At 44.4% G+C, this 11,782-nt stretch overlaps 1 long non-coding RNA gene across 1 annotated transcript; it reads left to right on the top strand.

Moving 5' to 3' along the window:
* Window positions 1–1,171: 1,171 nt before the first annotated feature.
* LOC141338335 (uncharacterized) lies at window positions 1,172–8,471 on the top strand. The gene is made up of 3 exons (XR_012355828.1): window positions 1,172–1,275; window positions 7,905–7,954; window positions 8,177–8,471. It is a non-coding gene; the product is annotated as an uncharacterized lncRNA (long non-coding RNA).
* The last annotated feature ends 3,311 nt before the right edge of the window (window positions 8,472–11,782 follow it).

Below are 11,782 nucleotides of genomic sequence, written 5' to 3'. Positions count from 1 at the left end.
TGCGGTTTGGCCTCTCATTTACACGAAAACCCCGTTTTTATCACAGAAAACGATTATTTCTAAAAACTCCGGCCAAAGTGGATAAATTAGAAAACGCCGTTTTCACGTTGTAGTGTGGACTGTGAAAACGGAGGCTTTTGAAAACGATGACGCATATTTATAGTCATGTGACGCATATTGTACCAATAGATATCTATGTTTACACCAGTAATTGTGCCTGTGCTATTCACACACTGCTGCTAAAGAGATTTACCTTGTACACTCTTCAAATTACAGTCCTAAAATGATGACGGAAAATTTACTCACAGTTGCTGTCCTGCAAAACATGACGACAACTGCTTTTCAGATAAAATATGAACGAGCGCGATATAGACGCGTCAGTGGATAATGAGATATTTCCGTAAATTATCCCGCCAGAAGAATTGCGTGAAAACTTATTACGTCTGTATAATTGGAGGCTTTACGCATGCGCAGTAAGGCGAATTTGCTGTTTTCCTACGTTTCAGTGTGGATGAGAAACTTTTGGAAAACGCTTGGAAACGCTAGTGTGGACGGAGAGCGTTTTAAAATGAAAACTCCGTTTTCAAATGTATCCGGATTAATGTAAACGTAGCCTGACAGTGTTAGATGTAGGAGGGTTGAGTGTCATATTAGGCTGTTTAACCTGCACTGTTGTCTTAAATACATTTTTTAGGACCACTCATTCTTTGAGTAAAATATACTCCTCTGTTTGTGAACTTTCATCACGTGTGTGTCGGGGGATGGGCGTGACGCCAACATGAAATATAAGGACGGTTTTGCCTTGTGAGGACCATCCTATGTTACACATAAAGGGGTTGGTCTGCTTATGTGTCTGCTTTTTAGGCTCAGTTTACACCTGGCATTAAGATGCGTTTTATCCAATCAGAAGTGCATGATGCTAAATACAGGTGTAAATGGAGTTGAATATTGTTTTGCGTTTGTGCACTGTAGATCATTTCCAGAGTTGTGTTTGAATTTGTTCAAACAGCCACAAAAGAATTCATATTTTTTTTAAATTTAAACAGGCATGTGGTTTTCTTTTATTTTATTTTTTTTTAACTGTACACAAAAGTGGCACATATGAATGAAAAGTTGTGCTATGTCCAAATGTCAATATGATTTAATAAAAAAAAAATGTTTCCGCTTTACAGTGTCACCATGAAGTTCACAGTGCCGTTATCTCCAGTTTGGATTCTTGCGATGATTGTAGTGGTCCTGTGTCAAGTCAAAAGGGGCTTGGTTTAACTTGCAAATGTAAGTATCTACATCACTCAAATATATGGTGTTCATGTGTGGTCATTTTTTGAGACTGTTTGCTTGACTCTCTTGAATACGGTGACCGGGAGGGGACACCTTCAGTTCACTTATGTTTGTCATGGCCACTAGATATTATTCATGGGAAAGTCATATTAACTCATGGAAACGTCATATTATGTCGTGGCCACGAGATGCGATGATGAGGAAACAACATCCATTTCTCATAGCCACGAGTATAAACAAACCTGCGTGACCATAGTAACCCAGGATTCTCAGAGGTTTATTAATATTTTATTTTGAATTAAGAAATGGTTATATTTATTATCATAGAAACTTATACAATATTAAATAATTATATGTAGATGCAATGTAGACAGCATTCAAAAGTTTATCATGAATAAATATTACATAAAGTACATCAAATAAAATAGCCCTACAAGAAATATTTTATGCATCCCACAGTCTTGTCCATTAACTGATCCTCTTTTTTCCATAATATTTGTATTATTCGTTTATATTTGTTATTTGTCCCTTCATTTCGATCTCTTTACTTAACATTCTGAATGTTAATGATACTGTAAATACTGGACATGCCAGTAAAGTTTTGATTATGCTATATGGGATTTTTACTGGAATGCAGTTTTTAAGTTGAATTTAACATATATTTAATTTTATTTCATCTAATTCATAGATAACCTATATGAATAGTATTATTATTAGGCTATTATTATGTTAATAACTAGTTAGGGCTATATTTTTTTAACACCTGATTTTTTTTATACCTGTGTATACACAGGTATACGGCGTATACCCACTTCTTTATCAGGGGGCTTTGTGTATAGTAGTCAGCATTTGAAGTGGATCAAAAACTTCAAAGTTGTCCTTAAACCAAAAACAAATACCCATTCTTGTCCTGGGACAACTTTGGTTAACTTTTTTGATCCACTTCAAATGTTGATTATACCAAATCCCTTGTGATGCGTATCATTCAGTAGTGTCCTGCATTAATCATGACAGTCTACCACATCCAGTCATATGTGAATAAATGTAAATATTCACTAAAAACACCCTATAAAAGACAGTGAAGATGCAGGCAGGAGGACCGTGGTGCCTGCTTGGTTTGAAATATATTTGATGATCGCCCGCTCTGTTTCCCACACCCCAGTAATTTGAATCAGTACATAATAATGAAAACAATACCTTACACATAAAAATAAGCAGGTTTTTATGATCATAAATTTCTTAAACCAGCGAACCTCTGTAAACTTTTCCATCCAAGGAGTAAACAAATGCGTACAAATAGTAAGCTCAAAGTGTCTCAAATGAAGATATTGCCTAGAGTCACGGGGGTATATGCTTCATAAATTAATTAGTGAAGCGTGTACCTGTCACACACACAGACGGATGCAGAGACGGAGGTAAGTGTATATAATAATGAGGTAAGTTTATTAATACAGCAGGTAAGTTTCAGGCAATTGCAATGTTGATTTGAAAGATGAATAGTCCTCCTCCAGGGGCGGCTCCAGACGCCCTACTCCGACGCCGAGGGCGACCACGACCGCGAGGGGCAGGACGATCTGGGTGGTTTCGATGGAAATCAGCCAGGAGTTGAGGGTCGAGTACGTCGTCTCTAACCACCCAGGAACGTTCTTCAGGTCCGTACCCCTCCCAGTCGATGAGATATTCCAAGTGTCCACTTCGACGTCGGGAATCCAGGATCTCTTGTACGGTGTAGATAGACGGTTGATCCAGGATCTCTGGAGGAGGAGGTCCAGCTTCAGCTCCGGTGGACTCTGTGGCAGAGGGAAAGAATGGTTTAAGGAGTGATACGTGGAAGGTGGGGTGAATTCTGTACCTGGGTGGGAGCTGAAGCTGGTACGTGACTTCATTGATCTGCCTCAGGATTTCGAACGGACCAATGTAGCGGGGACTCAGCTTGCGACAGGGCAGCCTTAGCCGGATGTCTCTGGTGGAGAGCCACACTTTGTCTCCAGGCTGGTATGATGGAGTAGCTCTCCTGTGAGCATCGGCGAAGTCCTTGTGTCGACGGATGGCTCTCTGGATGTGACGATGAGCTGAGTCCCACACTCTCTCGCTCTCTCGAAACCAGTAGTCTACAGCTGGAACATGAGTGGGTTCCTCCGTCCAGGGGAACAGCGGAGGCTGAAAACCGAGCACGCACTGGAAGGGTGTCAGGCCGGTGGTATCTTGGCGTAGGGAGTTTTGTGCGTACTCGGCCCACGGGAGGAACCTGCTCCAGCTGTGTTGGTCATTTCCAAGGCCGTAGGGAGACCTCGTAGGGGAACCAGTTTACACGCCTTGGAGAATCGGTCCACGATAACGAGCACACAGGTGTTGCCTTCAGAGTTGGGAAGGTCCGTCACGAAGTCAACCCCGAGGTGGGACCAGGGTCGCTCTGGAACGGGGAGAGGCACCAGCTTTCCTGCGGGCAAATGACGAGAGGTGTTAGTTGTGGCACAGACTGAGCAGCTCTGGACGTACCTGATGACATCTCGGGCCATACTGGACCACCAGTAACGAGGTTGGAGCAGCGAGAGGGTCCTTCTGCTACCTGGGTGTCCAGAGCCCGGAGATTGGTGTACCGTGTCTCAGACGGAGCAGGTTCTTGGAGAGTGGCGTCTTGGATCCAGGTGTCGATGTCCCACTGGATGGGGCTAACAATGATTTCAGGGGGAAGGATGTAGTCAGGTTCAATGTGGGTATCACTGGAGAATTGTCGGGATAGAGCATCTGCAGGTATGTTCTTTGATCCGGGACGGTAGGTAATCTTCTGCTGGAATCGAGTAAAGAATAAGGCCCATCTGGCTTGTCTTGGGTTGAGCCGTTTAGCCTCACGGAGATATTGGAGATTCTTATGGTCGGTGATGATCGTGACTGGATGTTTAGCCCCTTCCAGCCAGTGACGCCACTCTTCCAAGGCGAGCTTGATGGCTAATAACTCTCTGTTGCCTACGTCATAATTCTGCTCCGCCGAGGACAGCTTCTTGGAGAAGTAGGCACAGGGAGGGAGGAGTGAGGAGTCACCAGCCGCTTGGGACAGCACTGCTCCGACGCCGATGGTAGATGCGTCGACTTCGACCACGAAGGGACGCTCCGGATCCGGGTGGTGCAGGAGAGGAGCAGTGCTGAAATCTTCTTTAGTTGTTGGAAGGCTTCGAGGGCAGGGGGATTCCAACTAAGATGTTTAAGTTGTCCACGAAGGAGGGAGGTCAGAGGTGCAGTAATGGAACTGTAATTCTTGATGAACCGGCGGTAGAAATTGGAGAAACCCAGAAATCTTTGCAGTTCCTTGATGGTGTGGGGTTGAGGCCAATCTTGAATGGCTTGCACCTTTTCTTGGTCCATTTGCATACCCTCGGAGCTGATGTTATAGCCCAGGAACTGTACCGCTGTCTTGTGAAACTCGCACTTCTCCAGCTTCAGGAATAGGTGGTGTTGACGTAGGACTTGGAGGACCTGACGGACGTGCTGGCGATGTTCGGCCTGGTTCCGGGAGTAAATCAAAATGTCGTCAATATAGACGACTACAAACTGATGTAAAAACTCCCGGAACACCTCGTTCATAAACGTTTGGAAGACTGAGGGACTGATGGACAAACCGTAGGGCATAACCAGGTACTCATAGTGGCCAGTTGGTGTTATAAAGGCCGTCTTCCACTCGTCTCCCTCCCGAATACGAACGAGGTTATAAGCACTCCGCAGGTCCAGCTTGGAGAAGATGCGAGCTCCGCGGAGTTCCTCGAGGGTGGCAGGAACGAGTGGTAGTGGATAAGGCTGTTGAATTATCTGAGAATTGAGTTGTCGATAATCTATACAGGGACGGAGACCCCCATCCTTCTTACCCACGAAGAAGAAGCTGGAAGCGGCTGGTGAGGTAGATGTGCAAATGAATCCCTGTGCTAAAGCCTCTTGAATGTACTCCTCCATCGCCTGGCGCTCCGAGTTGGACAGTGGATATACCCGTCCCTTGGGTAGTTGAGTTCCAGGTAGCAGATCGATAGCGCAGTCCCATGGCCTGTGTGGAGGAAGATGGGTGGCAGCTTGCTTACTAAATACATCCTCGTAGTCCATGTACTCCGCTGGGATTTCGACCGAGATGTTAGTATCGGGGCTTTCGATCTTTGTAGAAGCTATGGATAGAGAGCCAGAAACAGGTAGTTGAGAGGACATACAATTCTTGAGACAGTGCTTACTCCAGCTGATGATGTCACAGGGATCCCAGCGGAGTTCCGGATGGTGGATGTGTAGCCATGGACGACCGAGGATGATGTCGATGGTGGAATGCTCCAGTACCAGAAATTTAATCCTTTCTTGATGAAACAATCCTACTTGCAGAGTGACAGTTGGCGATGAATACCGAATCCGCCCACGTCCCAGTGGTTTTCCTTGAATAGTTTGTACCGCATACTCTGAATAGTGTCGTTGTCGGCGTAACTGAAGATTCTCTAGACAGTCTTGGGAGATGAAGTTACCCGACGCACCTGAATCAATAAGAGCAGAGAAACAGAGATGGCGTTCGGCAGTATGAATTGTTACTGGAATTAAGGTAAGTTGAGCAGTCGGTATTTCTGATTGAATTGTACTCACCACTGGACGTGGGGGTCTGACTGGACAGTTGTGCAGAAAATGACCGGGTTGGCCACAATATAGACAGAGTCCAGATGTGATACGGCGTTGACGTTCCGTCCGGGAGAGTCTAGTGGAATCGATGATCATGGGTTCTGGTACTGGAGGACAAGCTGCCACCGTAGCGGACTGAGGAGCGGTTTGTGAGGGCTGGCAGGCGGCTAGTCGCTGGGAAACTCGAGTGGTTCGTTGTAGAAAAGTCTCTAGACCGATGGAATCGTCGTACAGCGCCATAGCTGCTCGAATGTCTGGATGAAGGCCTTGTTGGTAAGCTCCTAGCAGAGCGATCTCGTTCCAGCCGCTAGCCGCCGCCAGCGTGCGGAAATGAAGAGTGTATTCGTGCACCGAAGAACATCCTTGTTGTAGCCGGAAGAGTTGGTCTGAGACGAAGAGCATACTGGTCGTGGTGCTAAATACTTCGCAGAAATGACTGGTAACTGCTCAAAAGAATGAATGATGGGGTTATTTGCATTCCAGATGGCTTTGGCCCATTGTAATGCTTTGCCGGTTAACAGAGAGATGAGAAAAGCTACCTTGGAATCGTTGGTGGGGAATTGTTGTGGTTGCATCCGGATGTATAAATCGACCTGTAGTAGAAAACCGCTGCACACAGACGCTTCTCCAGCAAAGGTTGTAGGAATGGCCATGGGACTTCCTGAGGCAGATGGCGGCTGTGGAGATGGTGTGAGAGCCGCCTTGAAAGCGTTGATGAGTTCAGTGAAAGGGTTTGGTGCAGTGGCCTCTTCGGTGGTCATTTCGGTACGATCTGGTCTTCTGTCACACACACAGACGGATGCAGAGACGGAGGTAAGTGTATATAATAATGAGGTAAGTTTATTAATACAGCAGGTAAGTTACAGGCAATTGCAATGTTGATTTGAAAGATGAATAGTCTTATCTGAACAGTCCTTGGGTAATGGTAATGTAGTAAGCCGGCACAGAAGAGTGAAACAGAGTCCAAACAGGATCCAGAGGAGCAGCATAGCATGGGGTGCAATCTGTAGACCAGATGGTGAGTGACTGAATGCAGTGGATATATATAGGGTGTGGTAAGTGAAGTCAGGTGCTAGTAATCAGTAATCAGGTGATCCTGAATGAGTTGGAGGTTCTTCTGAGGGTGTGTCTCTAGTGTGTGGTTGGGGTGACATCCTGACAGTACCCACTTCACCAGGCACCACTACACCACTTTTGATTGTATTTATGCACGTATGTGGCGATAAATGAGCATGTTTTCATTTAGAAATTAAACTACGTGACTGATTCATTTCTCAGTGAACCACTTTAGTATTTTTATAGTCTAGTCTATTAATTAGATGAAACAAAATAAAATATATGTTCAATTCAACCTTTAAACTACATTCCAGTAAAAATCCCAGTCATAGAACCTTACAGTACTCATTTACATTCAGAATGTTAAGTAAATAGATCAAAATGAAGGGAAAAATAACTAATATAAAGGAATAACAAAAAATATCACGAAAAAAGAGGATGAGTTAATGGACAAGACTTTGGGAAGCATAAAATATTTCTTGTAGGGCTATTTTATTTGATGCTGCATCGCGCACAGACAGCATTCACATATACAGCATCACCTATTGTTAATATAATTATTTAATATTGTATTAATTTCTATTACAATTAAAATACTAATTTCTTAATTCAAAATTTCTGATAATACCAGGTTACTATGGTCACCCAGGTTCGTTTATGCATTAAACTCGTGGCCACGAGAAATGGATGTCGTTCCCTCAATCATCACGACATAATATGACGTTCCCACAACAAACTTAAGTGAACCGAAGGTGTCCTTTAATTTCCTGGTATTTTTGTTTTGAATTCTGATGTTATTGATCTAATTTTATTCAAATCATTATTTTCAAGCCGTATGCATTTTGTTTTCACATTTGTCAATTGTTTTATAGAAAATTATGCAGTTATCTGATGAAAACTAAAAGAAACACATGCTCATTTTTTTTCAGTAATTTCAAGATTGTGGCACAAAACCTGCTTCATGAAGAATACGAGAATGGTATGTTAATTTATGTTATCACTTATAAACTGTTAACATTTTAAAGTTTGTTACATGGAAACTGCACTGGTCTATAAGGACAGTACAGCATTTCTTACACAGGTTTTTAATAATAATGAAATTATTATTATTATCACCATCATCATCATTATTAGCGTTATTTTCATCATCATCATCATCCTCATCATCATCATTTTTTTTTTTTTTTTTTTTTTTTTTAAGCCAGAGGTTGAATTTTCCAGTTTTGAAGAAATCCGCTCTGATGAACTGTATTCTCCATTACCTAAATCCTCGACCAATGACTCCTCTGATGACTTTATCCCAGACTCTCAACAAAACAGCGACAGTTATGATAGTCTGTCTGTCAAGACACCGAAACCACCATCTCACAAAACACCACCATCCGAGTCTTTTAAGAGGGCAAAGAGTGTTCTACAACACACTCACTGTGACACTCAAGACCTGGTAAGACATCAATCCAGCACCTCTGAAGACCTCAGACGTGATTATGTACCCGGTGATGGTGGTTTTAACAACTACTTTGAAAGTATGTATATGCAATGTCAATTCACTTCCATGCCTTTGTTCAAGTTTTGTTGAATAAATGCATTTTTATCAGAAGGTAAAACAGTCACTTGGTATTATTTCCATATATATGTGTGCAATGCCCAGTTAAACCCTGATTGTCCTCGTAAGCCAGGGTTAGTAACGTGTGTTTGTGTGTATGAATCAAGTCCAGTTAAACCCTGATTGTCCTCGTAAGCCAGGGTTAGTGACGTGTGTCCGTGTGTGTATGTGAATGAGGTCCAGTTAAACCTTGATTGTCCTCGTAAGCCAGGGTTAGTGACGTGTGTTTGTGTGTGTATGTGAATGAGGTCCAGCTAAACCCTGATTGTCCTCGTAAGCCAGGGTTAGTGACGAGTGTTTGTGTGTGTATGTGAATGAGGTCCAGTTAAACCTTGATTGTCCTCGTAAGCCAGGGTTAGTGACGTGTGTCCGTGTGTGTATGTGAATGAGGTCCAGCTAAACCTTGATTGTCCTCGTAAACCAGGGTTAGTGACGTGTGTTTGTGTGTGTATGTGAATGAGGTCCAGTTAAACCTTGATTGTCCTCGTAAGCCAGGGTTAGTGACGTGTGTTTGTGTGTGTATGTGAATGAGGTCCAGCTAAACCCTGATTGTCCTCGTAAGCCAGGGTTAGTGACGTGTGTCTGTGTGTGTATGTGAATGAGGTCCAGTTAAACCCTGATTGTCCTCGTAAGCCAGGGTTAGTGACGAGTGTTTGTGTGTGTATTTGAATGAGGTCCAGCTAAACCCTGATTGTCCTCGTAAGCCAGGGTTAGTGACGTGTGTCCGTGTGTGTATGTGAATGAGGTCCAGCTAAACCCTGATTGTCCTCGTAAGCCAGGGTTAGTGACGTGTGTCCGTGTGTGTATGTGAATGAGGTCAAGCTAAACCCTGATTGTCCTCGTAAGCCAGGGTTAGTGACGTGTGTCTGTGTGTGTATGTGAATGAGGTCCAGCTAAACCCTGATTGTCCTCGTAAGCCAGGGTTAGTGACGTGTGTTTGTGTGTGTATGTGAATGAGGTCCAGCTAAACCCTGATTGTCCTCGTAAGCCAGGGTTAGTGACGTGTGTTTGTGTGTGTATGTGAATGAGGTCCAGTTAAACCTTGATTGTCCTCGTAAGCCAGGGTTAGTGACGTGTGTCCGTGTGTGTATGTGAATGAGGTCCAGTTAAACCCTGATTGTCCTCGTAAGCCAGGGTTAGTGACAAGTGTTTGTGTGTGTATGTGAATGAGGTCCAGCTAAACCCTGATTGTCCTCGTAAGCCAGGGTTAGTGACGAGTGTTTGTGTGTGTATGTGAATGAGGTCCAGCTAAACCCTGATTGTCCTCGTAAGCCAGGGTTAGTGACGTGTGTCTGTGTGTGTATGTGAATGAGGTCCAGCTAAACCCTGATTGTCCTCGTAAGCCAGGGTTAGTGACGTGTGTTTGTGTGTGTATGTGAATGAGGTCCAGCTAAACCCTGATTGTCCTCGTAAGCCAGGGTTAGTGACGTGTGTTTGTGTGTGTATGTGAATGAGGTCCAGTTAAACCTTGATTGTCCTCGTAAGCCAGGGTTAGTGACGTGTGTCCGTGTGTGTATGTGAATGAGGTCCAGCTAAACCCTGATTGTCCTCGTAAGCCAGGGTTAGTGACGTGTGTCCGTGTGTGTATGTGAATGAGGTCCAGCTAAACCCTGATTGTCCTCGTAAGCCAGGGTTAGTGACGAGTGTTTGTGTGTGTATGTGAATGAGGTCCAGCTAAACCCTGATTGTCCTCGTAAGCCAGGGTTAGTGACGTGTGTTTGTGTGTGTATGTGAATGAGGTCCAGCTAAACCCTGATTGTCCTCGTAAGCCAGGGTTAGTGACGTGTTTGTGTGTATGAATCAAGTTTAGTTAAACCCTGATTGTCCTCGTAAGCCAGGGTTAGTGACGTGTGTTTGTGTGTGTATGTGAATGAGGTCCAGCTAAACCCTGATCGTCCTCGTAAGCCAGGGTTAGTGACGTGTGTTTGTGTGTGTATGTGAATGAGGTCCAGTTAAACCCTGATTGTCCTCGTAAGCCAGGGTTAGTGATGTGTGTTTGTGTGTGTATGTGAATGAGGTCCAGCTAAACCCTGATTGTCCTCGTAAGCCAGGGTTAGTGACGAGTGTTTGTGTGTGTATTTGAATGAGGTCCAGCTAAACCCTGATTGTCCTCGTAAGCCAGGGTTAGTGACGTGTGTTTGTGTGTGTATGTGAATGAGGTCCAGCTAAACCCTGATTGTCCTCGTAAGCCAGGGTTAGTGATGTGTGTTTGTGTGTGTATGTGAATGAGGTCCAGCTAAACCCTGATTGTCCTCGTAAGCCAGGGTTAGTGATGTGTGTTTGTGTGTGTATGTGAATGAGGTCCAGCTAAACCCTGATTGTCCTCGTAAGCCAGGGTTAGTGACGAGCGTTTGTGTGTGTATGTGAATGAGGTCCAGTTAAACCCTGATTGTCCCCGTAAGCCAGGGTTAGTAACGTGTGTCCGTGTGTGTATGTGAATGAGGTCCAGCTAAACCCTGATTGTCCTCGTAAGCCAGGGTTAGTGACGTGTGTTTGTGTGTGTATGTGAATGAGGTCCAGTTAAACCCTGATTGTCCTCGTAAGCCAGGGTTAGTGACGTGTGTTTGTGTGTGTATGTGAATGAGGTCCAGCTGAACCCTGATTGTCCTCATAAGCCAGGGTTAGTGACGTGTGTTTGTGTGTGTATGTGAATGAGGTCCAGCTAAACCCTGATTGTCCTCGTAAGCCAGGGTTAGTGACGAGTGTTTGTGTGTGTATGTGAATGAGGTCCAGCTAAACCCTGATTGTCCTCGTAAGCCAGGGTTAGTGACGTGTGTTTGTGTGTGTATGTGAATGAGGTCCAGCTAAACCCTGATTGTCCTCGTAAGCCAGGGTTAGTGACGAGTGTTTGTGTGTGTATGTGAATGAGGTCCAGCTAAACCCTGATTGTCCTCGTAAGCCAGGGTTAGTGACGTGTGTTTGTGTGTGTATGTGAATGAGGTCCAGCTAAACCCTGATTGTCCTCGTAAGCCAGGGTTAGTGATGAGTGTTTGTGTGTGTATGTGAATGAGGTCCAGCTAAACCCTGATTGTCCTCGTAAGCCAGGGTTAGTGACGTGTGTCCGTGTGTGTATGTGAATGAGGTCCAGCTAAACCCTGATTGTCCTCGTAAGCCAGGGTTAGTGACGTGTGTTTGTGTGTGTATGTGAATGAGGTCCAGCTAAACCCTGATTGTCCTCGTAAGCCAGGGTTAGTGACGAGT

Source organism: Garra rufa, chromosome 7 (assembly GCF_049309525.1).
Source record: "Garra rufa chromosome 7, GarRuf1.0, whole genome shotgun sequence".
NCBI classification, from domain to species: domain Eukaryota; kingdom Metazoa; phylum Chordata; class Actinopteri; order Cypriniformes; family Cyprinidae; genus Garra; species Garra rufa.
The sequence above is the reverse complement of the archived record's forward strand: the minus strand, read 5'-3'. Positions and strand labels throughout refer to the sequence as shown.